At 42.8% G+C, this 19,716-nt stretch overlaps 1 pseudogene; it reads right to left on the bottom strand.

Moving 5' to 3' along the window:
* Positions 1-3,178: 3,178 nt before the first annotated feature.
* LOC106143906 lies at positions 3,179-4,291 on the bottom strand (annotated as a pseudogene).
* Between the last annotated feature and the right edge of the window lie 15,425 nt (positions 4,292-19,716).

Consider the following 19,716-nt stretch of genomic DNA (forward strand, 5'->3'; position numbering starts at 1 on the left):
CTCATTGGTACCGTTTTGGAAGGTTGTGGAGAGTTTAGGGGCTTCTATGACAGGCTTGAACCCAAGGTATGGTTCTAAAGTATGATCTCTGCTCAACGCCTCTAACAAAAAGCTGTCACATGCCACAGAGACAGCCTGCCATGAGAGATTGTGTTCCCTTCTGCTGTGAGCTAAAGCAAATCCTTCATCACTTAAGTTCTTTCTTTCTTCTCAATGAGAGAAGCAAATGGCACACAGTGCAGTCTTCAGAACACCTAAAATCAGCCAAGCACCAAAGTCCACCACCGCTTTTTTTTTTTTTTTTTTTTTTTTTAGAATCCAATCTATATAATATCCAGAATCATCTTGAGCCAGAGTTTGGTGCAGTGAGTACGTAAACTCTCTTTTGAAGAAAGAATTGGGGCATAGGAAAGTGTTTTATCTCAGATAAAGTTTTCATGGATTGGAAAGCACTGCCTCTTATCACTCCCAGGCATCTTGAAAACTATGCCAAACTAAACAGTAATTTTGTGTTCAAACTCACAAGGTCACTTTAAACAAGAGGACTCCACAATGTCCTCATGTTCTGCTTGTTCTTATGAGAGAGAGAAAGAAGGAAGAAGGAAAAGGAGGAGGAGAGAAGACATGAGTTGAATATGCAGCTAAAAACAGCAGAAAAAAATAACAAAATAAAACTAAAAATTAAAGAGGAAAGGCTTGAGATATTAAAAAGCAAAGTCAAAAATTGGAAATGTAAAGAAGAGAAAGAAAGTTATTGACTTTTGATAGTTGCTCAGAGAAGGAGAACTGTTTTTCTCTAATGGTGTGAGGAGAACTGGTTTTCTCTAATGGTGTGAGGAGAACTGGTTTTCTCTAATGGTGTGAGGAGAACTGGTTTTCCTTAATGGTGTGACCCCAGGTAAATGGACCACACGAGGGCAGCCCCATTCCCCATAGTATCTGTACAACACAAATAGGACACAATGGGTTTTTGTTTGTTTGTTTGTTTTACTTTTGTTTTTTAACAAAGGAGAATTCAAAGTTAGGTGTCTCGGAAGTGAGGGTGGGGCTGGGAGTAGTTGGGAGAAGTGGGGTGGATATGATCAAAACACTGATTTTCAAAGAATTGGTAAAGGTTTCTTAAAAGATAAAGAGAACAAAAGGGTTAGAGAGAAACAAGAAATGGGGAGCAGAGGAGGGGTGAAGGAATGAACAGATATTAGCATCTGTAGTTAGCTCTTGTTTCCATAGGCGACAGTAAGGGAATAGAGGAGGAAGGAGCACGGGTACCAATATATACAGATCGGGGGGGGGGGGGGGGCTCTCTGCCAACCTTTGTAAGGTGCCTGGTCTTTCTGACCATCCTGTATCACCGAGGAAGCAGCTTTCTCTCAAAATCTTGTGCCTGACTCCTGAACCAGCCAAAGCATTTACATTTTCCTTCAGCACAATACTGCAGTATCTGGGTCTGGCACCATCTACCTGAACCAAGGAAGTGTTCCAGTGCTGTCAGCTGTTGGGCTGCACTGGGTTGGAAACATGCTTCATCAGACTGCACACGGCAAGAAAAGGATGAAATCCTCCATCCTACTCTTGGCTAGAACCAAGCAGTGTGCCTGAGACAAGAAGAAATGGAGTTTCAGAACTCTCAAAACGCTCTCAGAAGAACCCAGCAGGCAAGGCTTAAAGAAGCTCTCTGAAAATTAGCAGCAAGTTTCTCAGAGATTCTTTTTTTTTTCTCAAGGTCTGATTTTTTTTTTAACTCTCTCCCTTTTTGTTCTTCATTGAAAAAAAAATTTAAAACAACATGGTTTTTTTTTTTTTTTGCATTTTAAAATCACAGATCCCAGGGATTCAGGGCCTCCTAAGATCTTTCTCTCTGTGTGTGTCTCTAATTAATTTTATTTTACATTTATTTTTACATACTGACCACAGACTCCCCTCCCTCCTCTCTTCCCATTCCCTCCCCCCCCAATACAGTGTATTTTGATCATATTTATCCTTATTCTTTCTCCCAGATCCTCCTCTACCCCCATATACCCGAATTTAGATTCTCTGTCTCTTCCTCCCATCTCTCCTCTCTCTTCCTCCCTCTGCCCTCTCCTCTTCTCCTCTTTCTCTCTCCAAACCAAAACCAAAACCAAACCAAACCAAACCAAACAGCACAGACAAAAGAAAACAAAGATAAATAAGCAAGACACCAGTAAGACAAAACAATGTTCAACCAAAGCAAAATGAGACAGAAGGTCTATAAAAACACTACCGAGTCTGTTGTGTGTTGGTTGACTGCTGCTGGGCACGGGGTCTGCCTTGAGGTATGGTTAATCCACCCAATGAGACTCCATTGGAGGAAATTGATTTTTCCTTTGTCAATTGATATCAGCTACAGATTGCCTCTTGGTTAGGAGTAAGAGCCAGTGTCGACGTCTCTCTCTCAGAGCTGGGATCCCATTTGGTTTGAACCCACGCAGGTCTTGTGTGTGCTGCCCTGTGAGTTCCTATGTGTACCATCCCTGTTGTGTCTGGAAGACACTGTCACTTTGAAGTCATCACCTCTGGTTCTTAGCATCCTTCAGTCTCCTTTTCCACAAAGATCCCTGAACCTTGGAGGGAGGGATTTGATGAAGACTTCCTATTTAAGACTTAGTACATTGTCCAGCTGTGAGTCTCTGGGTTAGTTCTCATCTACTGCAAGAAGAAACTTCTCTGATGAGGGCTGAGCAAGGCACTGATCTACAGGTAGAGCAATATGTCATTAGGAATCATTTTATTGCTGTGTCCCTTCAGCAGAAGGATAGCAGTAGGTTTTCCCCTAGGCCCATGACCTATCTAGTCTCAGGTGCTCGGCAGCCCAAGAAATGTCAGCCATGGCTTCCATCTCACGGTGTGGGCCTTAAATTCAATCAGAAAGTGGCTGGTTACTGCCAAAACATTTGTGCTATTATTGCTCTAGTTTATCTTGCAGGTCAGGATGACTGTTGTAGGTCACAGGGGCTGTAGCTGGGAGATATTGATGACTATCTTTCTCCTCCGGGAGTGTGTGGATTACCTTCCAGCACCGTGAGTGTTAGTCAGTAGGGGGCGAAGCTTCTAGTCAGGCACCATCTCTATTTCTCTGCGTTCACTGAAATATGTAGGCATTGTTTTCAGTAAAACACCCTTATCAAGGTCTGGTCATTTATTTGCTACTCTTATAGGCTTATTTTTGACTAGATTCAGACTTAGAAGTAGAGGCTTTCATTTCAGTAAGGTTAGCCTATGTTTCTCGGCTACCGAACTCTGGTGTTTTTCTTTGGCTTCCTTCTTTCTCATGGCCCAAAGTTTAACATGCTCAGTCTGCTCCTTGTTTACCTTAGCGTGTTGTTTCTTCAGAGCAATAAGTCAGCATTTGAGTCACAGAGCATGTGGAGTAACAGATGCTGGATCTTGGGGGCTTCGGCCCTGGGCATATCATCTTCTTTATTTAAGGGCTTTCTGACAGCATGTTGGAGGACATCATTTTCTTTAGAGAGATTGAAAGCCTTTGGATCCGGCTAACTCTTGGTGGTCTCAACTTGAGGCACAGTAATATCTGTCAGTCCAGAAATATCCTTCTCTCCTGTGTTTGCAATAACCAAGTTGAGAACACTCAGAATTATCAGCAGAAGCTTTCCTGTCCTGACCATCTACTCCCAAATATCCAGCAGCTACTTCCCAAATAATTGACTGGGAGACTTAATATAAATCATAAATGCTTAACTTGTTACTACCTAACTCTTGTACTTAAATTGACCCATTTATCTTATTTATGCTTTACCAGATGGCTTGGTGCCTTTTCTCAATATGGTATGCCCATCTTGCTCTCTCTGCATCTGCCAACAACTCTCTAACTCTTCATCCCAGCATCCTCAGTTTGATTGTCCCACCTAACTTTATCCTGCCTTCCTATAGGCCAATCAGCTTCTTTATTAACCAATGAGAGTAATACATATTCAGAGTGTACAGAAGGAAAATTTCGCAGCACAGACTAGCATCCACAACACATACTCAAACAGACATATTCTTCCTCTCTCCAGTTCTCCTTGGTCTATAACAAGAATGCCCTATATTCAACAGCAAGAGAACTCTGCTATGCAAGACACCTTGCTTCATGGGAAAATCTTGTTTGACCTTCCCACCACTGATTGGACCACACACCCTTCTACTCCTCACCAAGAGCATCTGCAGATACTGCTGTGGCCATACGCTTCCCACAGAAAGTACAAACCGTGTGCTCATCATCCACTTCAATAAGGTTCTGAAACCTGGTGGCTGGGAAGATGTTCAGATCCATCTTGACACAGACCTACCTAGAAGGTGACATGAAAAGGAATTCCTCAGAGATTCTTGATAAACTGCCACAAGCACATTTTGTATTGGCATCCGCAAGACTGCACTTAGATGATTTCCTGGGAACCACTTCCTCACTGCTTCTTATGGTCTAAGCAAGTTCTCTTGTAGTTTATGTTGGTTTGGTTTTGGTTTTTCAAGATAGAGTTTTACTGTATAGCTCTTCTGTCCTGGAACTCACTCTGTAGACCAGGCTGGCATTCACCTAAAGATATATGCCACCATACCTGGTAAAACTCTCTACATATAGTACTCATTATTCCTTCTCTGGTCCCAAAATAAGCCCTGAACTCCTTTCTTCTGAGTGGGGAGAAAAGAGGGGAAACAGAGGAGAAGAGAGGAGAGGAGGGAAATGTAGAAGTTAGCTCGATTCGGAAAGTAACTAGGCTAGCTAAAAGATAAAACAATTATATTTCTATTTATTATAAGCGGAAAAATTCACAAAACAGGAACAAGAAGTCCAAGCTCAGCTGTGCTGTGAGGGAACCAGAGAGAGAGAGCACCAGGGCCGTGTACCTGCTTTTGTCCAGGTCCCAGAAAGGCACACCCTAATTTGGTCCCACCTCTTGAAGATAATTGATTAACAAAGCTTCCCCATCACCTCCTCCTTTTGTCTAAATAAGATTAATCGAAACCCAATACAAAACTATATACAATGGGAACAGATATCAAGTATAAAATTATAACCAACATAAACAATATTAAGCAAGGAACACATGGCAAAAGTTTTAATAAACATTCTATTCCAAAGAGTCTAAGTCTTGCATAGGAAATAAGCTTGGCTAAATCATCGAAGGCCTGAAAAGGGAGATAATATTACTTGAGTTGAGCAGTATATGATGGAGACAATTGGCTACCTGAGAAATCACCTACAGTCTCATTTACAATGTTGAAGCAACCAACTTTGGCTAAGGCCTAGAATACCTGACAGACCATTTTCAGAGGCAGGGAAATTTTACCCTGTCTTGGCAAGGTTTGGCAGTCCTTTTCTTTGTGTCTTGTTTATACATTCCAGAGACCATGTACTGTGTCAGTGGTTGAGGCATGGGCAATTCCTTGCCAAAAGGCCAATTGTGCCAAGAAGAAAACAAACTCTGAAGGAAGTGTCTTTGGTGCTCAACATTCTCTGGGGAATAGATTGGTGCTGTCAGGAGCAATCATGTCTCATGTTAACAGAACCCTAAGTTATTTAAATATCATGTTCTACAGATCCTTGAAGTAGTTGAAGATTACCTATCTAGGCAGAATGCAATCTCTATGTAACTAAAGGACCTAATTAATTAATTAGACTATATGTATAACAAACATGAACAACTATTGACCTATAATATTTAATACCTGTGTAACTTAAGGACTAAGACTTTACTTCTGAATATTAAATAATCTGTAAACAAATGTGTAGCAAATGAAGACAATGACCTCAAAATGTAAACAATGTATAAGTATCTTGATCAGAGGTAAGAATAATATACAATGCAATATGAAAATATATCCTAGAAGCTGTATCAATATGCAAAATGTCCTAAACAGAGGTAGAAATATGCATGTATACAATCTGACAGAATAACTTTGCATAGGTGTACAAATATTGTAAGCAGAAATAACAAATATAATTTGAACTTGTATCAATATAAAAAAACTATACCAATGTAAATTGTCCATAATAGCCCACATGTATTCACTCTACTACCCACTATTATTATTCCCCTCTTTTTTTAATCTCTGAACCTACATAATTTCACCCCAACCCTCTACCTGATTCAGGTAATCAACAACCCCTAAATGGTGTTCCCAACCCTGAGGACAAACTTTTTTTTTTTTTTGGAGAGGAGAGGAAAGGAGAGGAGAAGAGGAAAGGGGTGAGGAGAGGAGAGAACAGGGTAAGGGAGGGCAGGACAAGACAGGGCCACAAAATTTTGGCTGCAGTTTAGGGTATTTGTGGGTTTTTTTCTCATACCCCATCTCTGTTTGTGAACTCCAGCAATCTCATTGGCTACAGAAATAAGACTCTGGGGTCTATAACCTCTTTCCAGAAATCTCTAAGTTTTCATTTTAGACTTGGGGCCCTGCTTTGGAAAACTCTCAATATTAAAACACACATAAGAGTCATTGCTGAGCTTGGAGAGATTGAGACAGCCTATTTCCTTTATATAATGCATGCTATTATATGCATATCTATGATGCCATGATTGGTATATGTGAGATATTTGCAACAAAACAAATAAAAGTAATGTGCCATTAAAGCTCAAAAAGACATTTTTTTCTTTGTTCATGCAAAAAAAAATGTTTAAAGAAAAGATACTACTTGGGGTGTTTATTGGGATGATCAAAGCTATAGAGGAGAAAAATGTACTTGGATGTAAACATGATAGAAAAGCCAAATAGGATCCATTTTGTTATGCTACCTCCTTCTGACAAAGTGCCTTCATTTCTATGAGCAGCACTCCATACTTTAAAACAAGACAGTCCTCAATGCAAAGGTGTTGCTGTCATTGCTTGTTTTCTGCTTGCTTTGTGATTAGAAGTGCTGATCACAGCTCAGAGGGCTGTAAAATATAAACCTGCTATCATAGCTTGCATGTAATTAGTTCTAAATGTGTGGCCTATTTACAATCGCAGAAAAAGTACATTGCGTTCCGCAAACACTTAAAACGCTCGCTATTGCCAGGCTTTTATGACAGCCATTAATGGAGCCACAGCAGCAAGTGTTTGATGTGACAGTGGCATTAGCATACCACTCAGCTGATAAAGAAGCAACTCCTCACTATTTGCAGTGTGCTGTGCCATGGCGAGCTGGGCACGCCGACAAGAGGCTTTCTAGAAGCCTTGAGCAGCCATGGAATTCCTGCATCCCCTGATGTTCAGGGGAACAAGGAAGCATTTGCAATCTGACCATTTGCAATGGGCCATCTCCTGCTTCTAGAAGCCACATCCCTTACCTAGGTGCGCTTGGCACACACCGCCGACTTTTCTATGTTATTATAGGACATCTTCAGAACATTTGGTGTTTCTGTATCCTCTTATCTCACGCCTTGTTTCACAAGGAGGTTCCACAACCAGGAAGGTGATCTTTTGGGATTTAAAGCAACTGTATTTAAGATGAAAGTGATTCTCCATCTCTTGGATGCATAGAAACCTAGCTGTATGGATATCAGACTCACTACTCCTAAAAACAAATGTGGAAAGCCAATGACTGTATTAGTTACTTTTGCTTAACTATGACACAATGTGACAGAAAATATTTATTTTGACCCATAGCTTCACCCATGGTGGTGGGGAAGGCATAGCAGTGCTAATGGCATTGCAACAGGATCATGTGGCGAAGGCCAACATACTCGGGAAGAAAGACCAGCAAACCGAGAATGGGACCAGAACCAAGAACTAGATACAACCTTCCAAAATGCACCCTTAGTGGTGTGCTTCTGACAACTATTTCTAAATGTTCTATTTTAAATATCCCTCGTTTCTCAAAATAACACTACCTTCTTCATTCAGAACATGAATGTGTGAGAGATATTTCAGATTCAAACCAACATCCTCCCCTAGACCCTGAAGGCTCACGGCCATCTTATAATGCAAAATGCATCTAGTCCAATTCCAGGAGTCCCCAGAGTGTTAACTGTCTCAACATTATTCAAAGGTTCAAAGTCAAAAGTCTCTTCTGAGACTCGAGACAAACTCTTACCCGTGAGCTCCTGAAAAATCAAAACCAAGTCATGTACTTCTGAATTACCGTGGCACCTGTGAACAGCCCCAGTACAAATGAGAGGATTGGGAAGGCATCAAGGAAAGACCGGACCAAAGCAAGACCAAAACCCAGCAGGGCAAGCATTCAGTCCTATTGCTCCTTTCCTGGCATCTAGCTCACATGTGTAATGATGTAAATGTCACTGTGTTTGGCGGACCCACCCAGGTTGCTATACTGTGTTCCACACACATGGACTCCCTCTTGGGGCAAGTTGGCACAGAGCCTAGCCATCCCTCAGTGGACTTTGCATATTCCTGGCATCTACACCATCCTGGGGTCCTCAGTACAACTTGGGTTTCACCTTCACAGCTTCCTACAGAGCCCATTCAGGGAATATGACCCTGATACCCTTCACCTGGCTTCCCAGACTTTCTTTTAAACTCTAACAGTTGGGCTTCTATGACCTCCAGATTGCTTGCATTCCTTGTGCTTGAGAAACCAGAACCACATAGATAGTTCCAAGTTCTTCTGCCACCTTGAGGAGTAGAGAGGCACCATCTGGTCCAGGTTGTGGTTCCTGAGTGTCTGGGGTGAAGCTGAAGTTAAGAAAATGCTTGCTTAGATCATTTATCCCAGCACTGTGCCCTAGAGACTCCTTCCAGGCAATCTCTTTTTAAAAGTCCTTCACATGAGTAAACCCTGGATCCTTGACAGTTGGGATCTCATCCCTGGGCACCTGTTCTATCACCCTAGCACAAAGTGTGTGGCTTCTTCTTAGCTATGCTAATCTCGTTAACAACCATGGCCACTCGGTCTGTACTTTGTCAATACTCTTTTTCTGACCCAACATTTTCATGTTTCTGCTTCAGTTCTTTGCTTCTGGCCCTCACTGTAAGCCTGCCTACCAGGATCTAACAATGGCCAGGCCACAATCTGATGGCTATGCTGTATCAGGCTTTTTCTTTTGGACCACCAACCAGCTCCCAAATCATGACACAGAGACTTATTATTAGTTTTGAATGTTCCACTAGTTCCACAAACTAGGCACATTTCTGGCTAGTTTGTTTAAATTAAATTAACGTGATTCTCATTACCTATGTTTTTGCTTTGGGGCTTATTACCTTTCTTATTTCTATATATCTTACTTCCATTGTTTCTCTGAGTCATCCTAGTTGGCATCTGCCTGGCTTCTTGTCTCAGGTGTCTCTCTCATTCTCTTTTTCTCCTTCTTCTCTCATTCCTTCTTCTTGCAAGCCTATATTTCTCCTCTTATTTATTCTCTCTCCCTGTAAGTTCCGCCTATCCCTTCTCCTGCCTAGCTATTGGCCATCCAGCTCATTATTAGACCAATCAGGGGCTTTAGGCAAGCAAGATGAAACAAATGCCACAAACCCTACATAATTGAACACACATTCTTAGATCATTAAACAAATACAGGAAAAACAAATGTAACACACCTTTACACAGTCAAAGTAATATTTTTCAGTACAAACAAATATAAGACATCTTCACATCATCAAAATTATATTCTACAATACTACGCTGTCTTTAAATTCCTTCTGACCAGCTAACTGATTCATTATTTTTTATTTGTCTTCACTCAAATTTCCAAAACACAAGCAAAACCTAGCCAGATACTTTGCCAGACTAGTCACTACTCTAGTTCTCAGCGGAGTCACACTTTGTTCCCACTTGGAAGCCCCTGAGCATGGGCCTTAATATTCACCTTTCCATTGGCATTCTGGTCTTCCCGACTCCCACCAGAATCACCCAGTAGAACCTGCTTGCAGCAGGCTAATGCTCTTTCAGCCAGCACCTCCATATTCTTCCCAAATTTCTCCTCCCAACTCATCCAAAACCTTAAGACCCACATACCAGTTTTAGTCAGATGTAATCCCACCTCTCTGCTATCCATTTCTAGATTAATCATTTTGCATACCATGCCATAATGCTTGAGAGAAACAACTTATGAGACGAAATATTCATTTTGGCTCCTGGAGCTAGAGGGTTTCCATCCACCATGGAGAAGAAGACATGGTGGTACTCATGCCAGTAGAAGTCCGCACGTCACAGCAAACCAAGAAGCAGAACATGGGACTGAAACCAAGAGGTAGGACTAGCATTCAAAGATCCCCACAGAGCTACTTCTGCCAGTGAGGACTCACATCTCCTAAAAGTTTCACAGTCCCTCAAGTAGTGTCACCTTCTAGAGACCAAGTTTTCAAAGCATGAGTCTTTGGGGACATTTTAGATTCAAACCATAACTATGCCCAAGTTCTCAAATGTGTTATTTTGAGAGATGTCTCTATATTGGTTTTCAAGTATCTTTGTCTTAATTTATTCTTAAGTATTCAAGAAAACTATTTTTTCTAGGTTTATTATATTACAAAGACATAATTTAAACGTTTCTGCGTAACTATGGTAACATAGATTGCTATTTTTGGTGCCACTTCTTCACGATTCCCTAACTGTGATGAACAATTTCTAGTAGTAATCACCAGTACTGGGCACCAAGGTGCCATGCATGAGGCCAGATACTTAGAGTATTTGAAGACACCAATGGCAGCCCAAGTCAAACAACTCATCTATAGGCTGAGTCAATTCTAGACTAATAATATCCATTCTCAGATTAATTGAACCCCTTGTTCTATGCCCCAATACTTATCTTATATCAGCATACAGTGGGAATTGAAATTCAAAGACATACATGGATTGACCAACAATACTGTTGAGTCAAGCAGGACAAATACCATATAATAAGGAGTTATGGGGTCTGTGGAAAATGAAAACCCATAATTGATCTGATATGAGCAATCCTACACTGTTGTCATATAGACAACTTATAGTTGTCTTATAGGCCATGCTCAGGGCTGTAAGTTCTCCATTTATTTGAGACTCCAAAAGTCTAGAGTTTCTGAGAAACAGCCCCATTTTTAAATATCAGAAAACAAGTCACTTGTTTTTATTTGTATCCTGATCAAACAAAAGGTATCTACAGACAAATCGTGTCCTTGGGTCAGCAGTTTCTAAAGTGTGGGTCATGGTATTTAAGAAGCAGAAAACTGACTGATCCAGGAGGCGGTGTCAATGCCTCTGACAGGCAGGGTGTGCCAATACCTGTGAGAATTGTCGCTTACTTGGTCACCATCTTATGGAGACTTTGATTGCTTTTGTAGTCACTGCTGCTGACTCCAAGTTCCAGTCCAGGGAGGCATGAGTCTGGAACTAATCTCCAAAAATTGAATTTGGGTTTATCAGCTAGCTGTCTTTCTGTTTAAAGATTAGTTGTTGGGTTTTTTTTGTTTGTTTTGTTTTTTATTTGTTTGTTTTTATACGAATGTTTGTCTGCATGTCTGACTGTTCACCAAATGTGTGCCTGGTGTCCACAAAGGTCAAAAGAACATGTCTGATCCCCTGGAAGTGAGTTAATACATGTTTACTAGCTGCCATTGGGTGCTGGGAACCAAACCCTAGTCCCTCCACAAGAATGCAAGAGCTCTTTGCCCTATGACTTTCACAGAACATATAATGATGAACACTGTAGTTAATATTTATTAAACATTGCTTTAAATGTAGTATGTGTGACTGAGCAGGAATGGGAACAGCAGTCAAAGTTGAAGCCTTTACATGATGCCAGACACTGATCGCGTGTTTTGTACATATCATTTACATGGTCCTCAGAATAAAGAAGATGATCACCCACCCCACACTGAAGGCAGAAAATCGAGACACAGAAGAGTGAAGAAGTTGCCAGGATGCAGCCTGACTCTGGGGAGCAGCTCTCACCATGGGGTCATGCTGTCACTCACCAAAGGGACCCCATAATCAAAACCCCACAAAAGAGCCACAGCTAAGACCATGGGACCTACATTCTGGTCCTATGTCTTCTAATGTGTATATATAATGGAATAAAACTTAAATGAGCATTAGGAAAAGAGATAACCAATTCACTGTCAACCAGTGTTATGATGAGGAGGGAAACTGACATTTGCTGGGGACTTTCTCTACTAGTGACTCATGATATTAATATATCATTATACTATGATCAAAACATGGCAACGTGTACTGTCTTCCCAATCTGTGCCTAGGGAACAAAGGCCACTCGGTGGAGATGTGTCTGATCAAGGAAGTCTATGAAACAAGTCACAAAGGAGACCCTGAAGACTACCCGACCGGGAGCATACCACTTGCCTCTGGAACGAGCAGTCTTTTCTGGCCATGTCGGTGTGTGGCTTTAAACTTACTAACGCTCCTCAGGGGAGGACTGGGATAAAAGTTAGGAAGAGTATCTCAGAGTCCCCTAGGGCATACCAGGATACACTGTCCCCTCTTTCCCTGGAAGGTGGGTTGACACAGAAGGAGGAATTACGTGGTCCCCTCTCCCCAGACAGACGACATTGAAAGACTTGAGTAAAGATGCTTTCTGTTTCCGTCCTGCTGACTTCTGAGAGATCAAATTCAAGAATGTTTCCACTATATCAACTGTAAGAGTGCGGACCGGTCCAGCAATTTGGACTCCCGGGATCTCTCATCTACGGCAGTGACATCTTAACCCTAACCCTAATCCAGCTCCGTCCCCCCACACTTAAAATGCTCATCCTCCCACGGTTTTTACACATTTCAAATATTTGTAGTCCATTAAAAAGATATCAAGCACATGGAGGAATACATGTCCACATTTGGAAATCATAAATTTGAGGCACTGGGGAATACAGGCTCTCTTTATACGTTTTTTTAAAAAGACGAGAAATGTTTCCTTTGATATTGAACAGAACTCTAACCCTAGCAAGCTGCACATTCTTTTTAGGGTATCCCTCCCTTAGAGGTTTCCCCAGTTATCTGGAAAGTTTTGGCTCGAGAGCTGTGTCTTCTCAACTCCCTACACTGACTCTCAGAGATGGCACTCGCTTCTCTCTAAGTGGCCAGGCACATCTTCCAAGCCCTTAAGGGGATGCGTTCCTATATCTTTCCTGCATTTTCTCACCTTTGTTTCACGAACGGTTCATCGAACACACACTTCAAGGTGTAAGTACACCAAAACTAAAAGGAAATAGCATCTACTAAGTGCTTCGTGACCCCAGTCCAGAGAGTGTCTTTAGAAACCTGGTGTGCCCTGGGGGAGCTGAGAAACCAGTTCCCCACAAAGTTCCAGCAATACACGAGTCTATCCTCCAGATGGCGCTGCCTCCCACCCATCTACCATGCCCCTCCTCTCCTAGTTTCTTCTTTGTGATGCCCTGCCCCACCTCTAGGAAAGGAGGTAGGTGGTAGTTGCTGCACAGCTCTTCAGGAGCTGGTGGCCTTGGCAGAAGACAATGGCCTTGGATGGAATGGGGGAGGTTTAGTAGGCATTTGTAGGATCTATGTGCCTGTGAATTTGTGAAATTAGTTCTGACAAAATGAGAGGGTCTTTTCTTCTGCCCCGCGTGAGCACCGCTACCCCTCACCAAAAGGGGGGGAGCAAAGATGCCTTATTCCTGTCCATCTTCCCTCTCATAGAGAGTAGATATTTTCAGTTACCACACTGCCCAAAATCTGGTCACATGAGAAGGGGAAACAGCGACCGAAGAATTCTCTGCTTCATTTTTAGAACCCCACAAGCACTCATCCCCGGAACTGCTCCCCAATGGCACCTTTCCCTCCTACCAACAAAACATTCCCACTCCTTCAGGAGAACCAAACTCTCCTCTTCCATCTGTCCACATCCCTGTTCCTAACTATTCCCCAAAACTTATGGGCTCTGCTCTAGTTCCTTTTCTTCAGCTTTAAAAAACATTTGTTCCGAGAGTGCTTTTAAAAACCAGCAAACAAACACACATCATCTGACGTGGGGCAGCCTCTGGCCTCCCTTCGTTTGTACCTTGGCCATAGCTCTGCATTCAGATCTCTCTCTTCAGCTCTGCTCCCCAGTCCTCAGGCCCTCCCTACCAGTGCAGGGAGGTCAGGAAGCCAGTAAGTCAGGTCATCCCAAAACTTTCAAGCCTGCCTTACCACTTGCTTGAGTTTACTGTCGGTATTGTAGACTGTTATGGAAGAAAACACACAGACTTACAATTCCATGGGTCTACCGTGAATGCCTCTGGGTTCACGGCAAGACGCCAACAGGTAGGTGGTTTTGAGACATCTACCTATCATTTGGTAGGTGTCAATCTATCACACCTTACCATTTCTCTACCTTCAACGGTGGTAGCTTGCCAGACGTCCTGAAAATTCAGAGGCCTCATCTCCTCCATGGCCTCTGCTCTGAGCCTTCACATCTAACCCTGTCTTCTGGGCAGACAAGAAGTTTCTTAGAGGGACAGATTAGTTTTGTCACAACTACAGTCCCACCTCCTGGTAAAATATTCAATCCATGGAAGCTATTAATAACTGTTGGATAAATGAGCAGAGCCTCCAAAACTTCAAAGATAGGGGACTGCATAACCAATGGAGCTCCAGTGTGTCAGCCCTTTGCACATTAGTAGAGCCCCTGCCAGCTCACACATTCTTCATGCTATAGTTGGGGAAGAGCACAGACTTGGTGGCCGGACAGGCAGACTATTTCTTACGTCTTAAATGTTGAATATTCTGTTGCTGAGACTGAATTACCCCGACTGGAGTGTATATAAAGAATAGGCACATTTGCCACTTGAATATAAAGGCTAAAAGCCTAAGAATATGTAACAGGGTCTGCTCCACCTCCATGGATGGCCTTGTGCTCCATCTGGGTACAAGGAAGGCATCACTTGAAGACATAGAGCAAGCCTGCCAGCACAGGTCTCTCTACCTCTTTCTTTTTAATCTTTATAATTAACTTTATTATGAGGAGCTTGCAAATGAAAACATCCCATAGTGATATTGGCCAGACCCAAGTCTCACACCCCTCAATGACCTTCTATACATGTAGAGTGGCCATTGGTAAGGTATGGAGCTTTACCTTGTGTTTTACACATCTGTTGCCTCTTCCGAGAAAGTCGCTAATACTGTGTGTGTGTGTGTGTGTGTGTGTGTGTGGTGTGTTGGGGGGGCTCCATCCTTATGACTTTATCTAATCCTAATCACTTTCTGAAGAGCCTATCTCCGAATGCCATTTCCATATGAAGTGGGGGCTTCAGTTCCTAATATGTGAATTTCTGGCACACAGCTCAAACTGTGCTGACGTATTAGCATGACTTCTGGCAAGCTGCTGTACCCACATCAGCTCCAGTTTCACCAGGAGGACAATAACATTAGTGCTGACTTCATAGGGTTCTTTCCAGAAGTAAATGCGAAGTGGATGGTGCAGCAATAAGTCTGTGTGAGAGATTCTAATTGAGAAGAAACCAGGAGAGGATCGACACGCTTAGAAACCACAAATAGGACTCGGGAGACAGCCCAGGGCGTGAAGAGTTTGCCTTACAGGCTCGAGAGCCCAAATTTGACCCCTAGAGCCCATGCCAAAAGCTAGGTATGATGACACGCTTGTGTAACCCCAGCACGGGGGAGATGAGACAGGTGGCTCTCCGGGGCTCCCTGCTTAGCCAGCCTAGCCCACTGGGTGAGCTCCAAGCTCTCCTTTCCAATGCCATCTAACTGTAATTAATAGGAACTTAGGCTATGAAACCAATTCTCTCAGATTCCAGGTTTTATTTGCGAAGCACTTGAAGTAACTGGGTTATAAAAGTTATATGGATGCATTTTTATGCTACCATTACTCTCTGGAATTAGTTTCCAACCATATAGAGAAATATGTGAACACGAGCGAGCTCTCCCTGCCCGTTGATTGCTTTGGCTGACCAGCCTGCTTCACCAGCTCCATAAGTCCCATTTTGTGGTTTCAGGCTGTCAGGAGGTCACTCACTGATGACTCAGACACGCTGGCCTGGAGGTATTTGTGTGATCTCCCGAGTCGGCAGAAAATCTGCCCTTAGAATGAAGCAAATATATCCCTGCTCTTGATGGCTTCAAGTTCTGCAGTGGGGGGGCCTGACCTGCCGGCTGCTCATCCTGAGGGAAAAATAAAGAAAACCGGAGACGCGCGCGCTATTTCCATGCATCTGCTGTTAGAAAATTCAGCAGAGACCCGGACAATAAAGGTTAGACTTGTAGTGTCACAACAGAAAGGCAAGCAACTTGAACTTGCCTTCAGCATACCAAACAGACTGCTCTTCCTGAGATCTGTAACTCGCAGAGCCATTGAAGATGCACAGCAGAGGAGTGCGAAGTGGTGATGGTCTGGATCCTTATTCACAGCGTCTGTGTGCGCTGGTTTTCATTTGGATGGCAATCCCAGTACCACTTTGCATAATGTTCTGGCTAAATGTTTTTTTTTCCAGCTGTTCTTATCAATTGTCTTTACCAAATACCCACTTTTCAGAGCTTTGCTGATGCTTTAGAATACACTCCAAAAGGGAAGGGGAATCAAAACTGGATACTAATGAAAATTCTTGTGCTTTATGAAGAAAAATGCTCTAAAATGGAAAAAAATCGTTCTGCCCACATTTACTGTGACCGGATAAGTTATCTGTCTTTGGGAATGAATTATGTCATTGCCCTTCTCTTCTCAGTCCGCATTTAGGCCAGGGGCCCATATCAGATACATTAGATCAGAGTTTAATCATCTTTATAACTAGGTGTAGTTTTTTTTTTTTTTAAGGCTCTAAAAAATACCCCCAACGCAATGACACCAGCTTCTCTGTGAGTCAACTGTCGTTCCAGGGATTTATGGTAATTCCTCTTCTTGAGCAAAAAGGAAGCTAATTGAAACAAACTCGGCACTCTGTACTAATGCCGTCTGAATGCAGCACGCCCTGCCAGGCACAAAGTGACATGGAAAATGAGGCCGTTCCCAACAACACCACGGCTTCTCAGTTTTATGTATTTTTTAATTTCCTCTATGGAAAATCTGGTCTTCATAAAAGAACTGCTAGAGAAAAATGTGGAAAAAGTTGATTCATTCCATATTTACATTCTTTCTGGTACCTGGAAGGGAACCAAATGCAAAAGGATGCCAAAAAAGAAGTTAGTTAAGTCATTTAGAAAACTCATCTTCCCCCAGGCAAGAGGACAGAGAGCCTTGGGAAAGGCCTGCCTTGATAATGTGAACCACCCTTCTGCCTAATGAGACCTGGCTTCTAACCTCTTCCCCAGGCTTCAAGGAGGCCGCCTTCAGAAATGGCTGACTTCCCTTCATGCACAATCTACCCCACAAAACTCCCCCCCCAACCTGGGAGTTAGTGTCATCCGAATCCCCAAATTCCTCCTCTGATATATGAACAGATCAAGGCCCTTAGTGCAAATGTGTCCACCAGCAAGGAAACACTGAGTCTCAGTACAGAGTCTCCGGAAGGCCTCCCGGCCTGATCTGCTAATGCTATTGCCATTTTGCTTTGAAGAGCTGAGCGAAATGAAAGCAAGGTGTCCCACTCACGAGCGGAGGGCAGCCAGGACCTTGCAAAGCTGCCAGATGCCTTTCCCCATCCCGCCTGTCATTAACAGCTTCATTTCATTTCATCTGCGATAAAAAAAAAAAGAGGAGCCTGGAAATGGCATTATGGGTTCAGTTATCCAAAAACACTGCCATGGCCTTGAGAAAGCTATTACACAAACGTATGGTTCTCTTTGAAAGGTCATGGTTTCACGGGGTCAACGTGCAACACCAGTCAGGACTTGTGACTTGTACAGGTAACAAAGTTTCCCCCCTGCCCGGAACAAAACAGTCCTTCCGAAGAGACAACACGACCACTTATCTCAGAAAGGGCAAATAAATAGCAACTCTAAGTTTGTGGTCAAGCCAGCTTTCAGAAACGTGAGGGTGAAGATTGGTAAGATGGCTCAGTGGGCAAAGCGGCTTACAGCACAGAAGCCCAGAGGCTGAATCCTAACCTTGGAGTCCACATGAAGATGAAAACAGAGAGCAAACTCCACAGGTTCCTCTGACCTCTACATGGCCACAGTGGCATTCCCTAAATGCTACACTTTCCTAGTTCCGAGAGTTCTAACTGCAGCACTGAACTGTAAGGTCTCGAAAGATGGAGGTTAGGTTTTATTCTTCTTAGCCATCATCAGGAGTGTCTGGCCTACATTTGTTGCTCAATAAATAGATCTTATAGTGCAAGCAAATTTCATCTGAGCATTTACTGTGTGTGCTTCTGTCACACTCTGAGTTTTCAGAAGGTTCTCTGTCTCCTTGGGATCTTCGAGAGCCTGGACAATCCACGCACCAACACAAACGTTTAGGTGAAATTATTCTAAACTAATGGTGAAAAAACTCACATTTTAAATGCTGCAAACCCTTTGGGAAGAAACAAGATCCAAAGAATTAAAATTAAAAAGTGTCCACCACATTAACAAACCTGAGCTTTACATTTTCCCTTCACACTTCTGTTTCTTTAGAAACATTATCCTTACGTAGTCATAATCATAAAATTGGCTTTGCCAGCATTCTTCTCATCGTCTCGTGTTTATAGTAATTAGTCTTAGTAATTGCAATTCTAAGGTCTAAAAATCTCCTACCACAACCCTATAGATGCTGATGAAATCACAGCCCTACGTCTTAACTGTGTCCTCCTCAGACTCTCTTTTCAGCTGCCTCCTAGACTGCACACCCAAGTGCACCCCAGGAATCACAATTTAAGACACAGTACAAAGGACTAAACCTGTTATTGAGCCTGATCTTCCTTCCATCCCCAATTGCAGGGAAAGTCATACCATCCCCTTCCAAGGAGTTCCCCAACTCCTCCTCTTTCCTGTTTCCCCAGGTTCAAATCCAAGTCAACACCACATTTGAGGTTTTCTTGAATCTCTTTCCCCTTTTCTACCTTCTTTGCTATTTCCCCCCATTCTCGCCATGAGTATTGATACAGCTTCACAATGGTGTCTCCACCTCATTCATTTCCCATCAGACCTCCAAGGTCATCTTTCAAAAATGGATATTGATTTTCGTCATGCTGCTACTTAACTTTATCCAGTTGTTCAACATTGCGATGGGCAGGCACTAATATCTACGATGAACAAGCAGGGGTTTCAGCAATCTGGCTCTTTCCTACCACTCCAAGAGACAAGGTCTGGGTTAGGAGACTGGGGTTTGCCTGAAAACTATTCCAGAAGAAAGCCGGGTGGGTTAGAGGCTGCTTTTGGAAGATATGGGATTAAACCCTAAAAACAACCCTATATCTGTGATCTTCAAGACAAGACAGAGGGAAGGAACCTTTCTGAAGGAAAAGGAACCAAATTCAGGAAATTCCAAAAAAAAAAAAAAAAAAAAGGCAGGATAAAATAAAAGCAGAAGCCAAAAGCATTCTCTGGACTGAGAAGCAAGTGTCCATCACACTGTTATATGTAGAACTAAAGATGCAAAATGAGATTTTCCATCTTGGGGCTCCAATGAGCCTTAAGGCAACACTTAGGGTGCCCCACCTCTGTATAAATAGTGCACGGTCCCTTCTGCCAGAGTGCCCTCTGACCACTTATCTGTCTGACTAAGCCACTCTTCAAGTATCACCTCCTCTATGAAGTCATCCCCGGATCCTAAGCAACATTAAGTCTAAGTGGTATTCTAGGGCCAGCGGAATAGAAAGTGCTTGCTGCTTTGGCAGGGAGCATCCAGCTCAAGACAGAACCACAGAAAAACACTAGAAATACATGCAAAAAGAAGACGCACTCTCTCAGGATACTCACAAATGGGTCTCATAGGTTCTTCTGTGATTTTGATGTGGTGTGTT

The sequence above is a fragment of the Microtus ochrogaster genome, chromosome 1 (assembly GCF_000317375.1).
Source record: "Microtus ochrogaster isolate Prairie Vole_2 chromosome 1, MicOch1.0, whole genome shotgun sequence".
NCBI classification, from domain to species: domain Eukaryota; kingdom Metazoa; phylum Chordata; class Mammalia; order Rodentia; family Cricetidae; genus Microtus; species Microtus ochrogaster.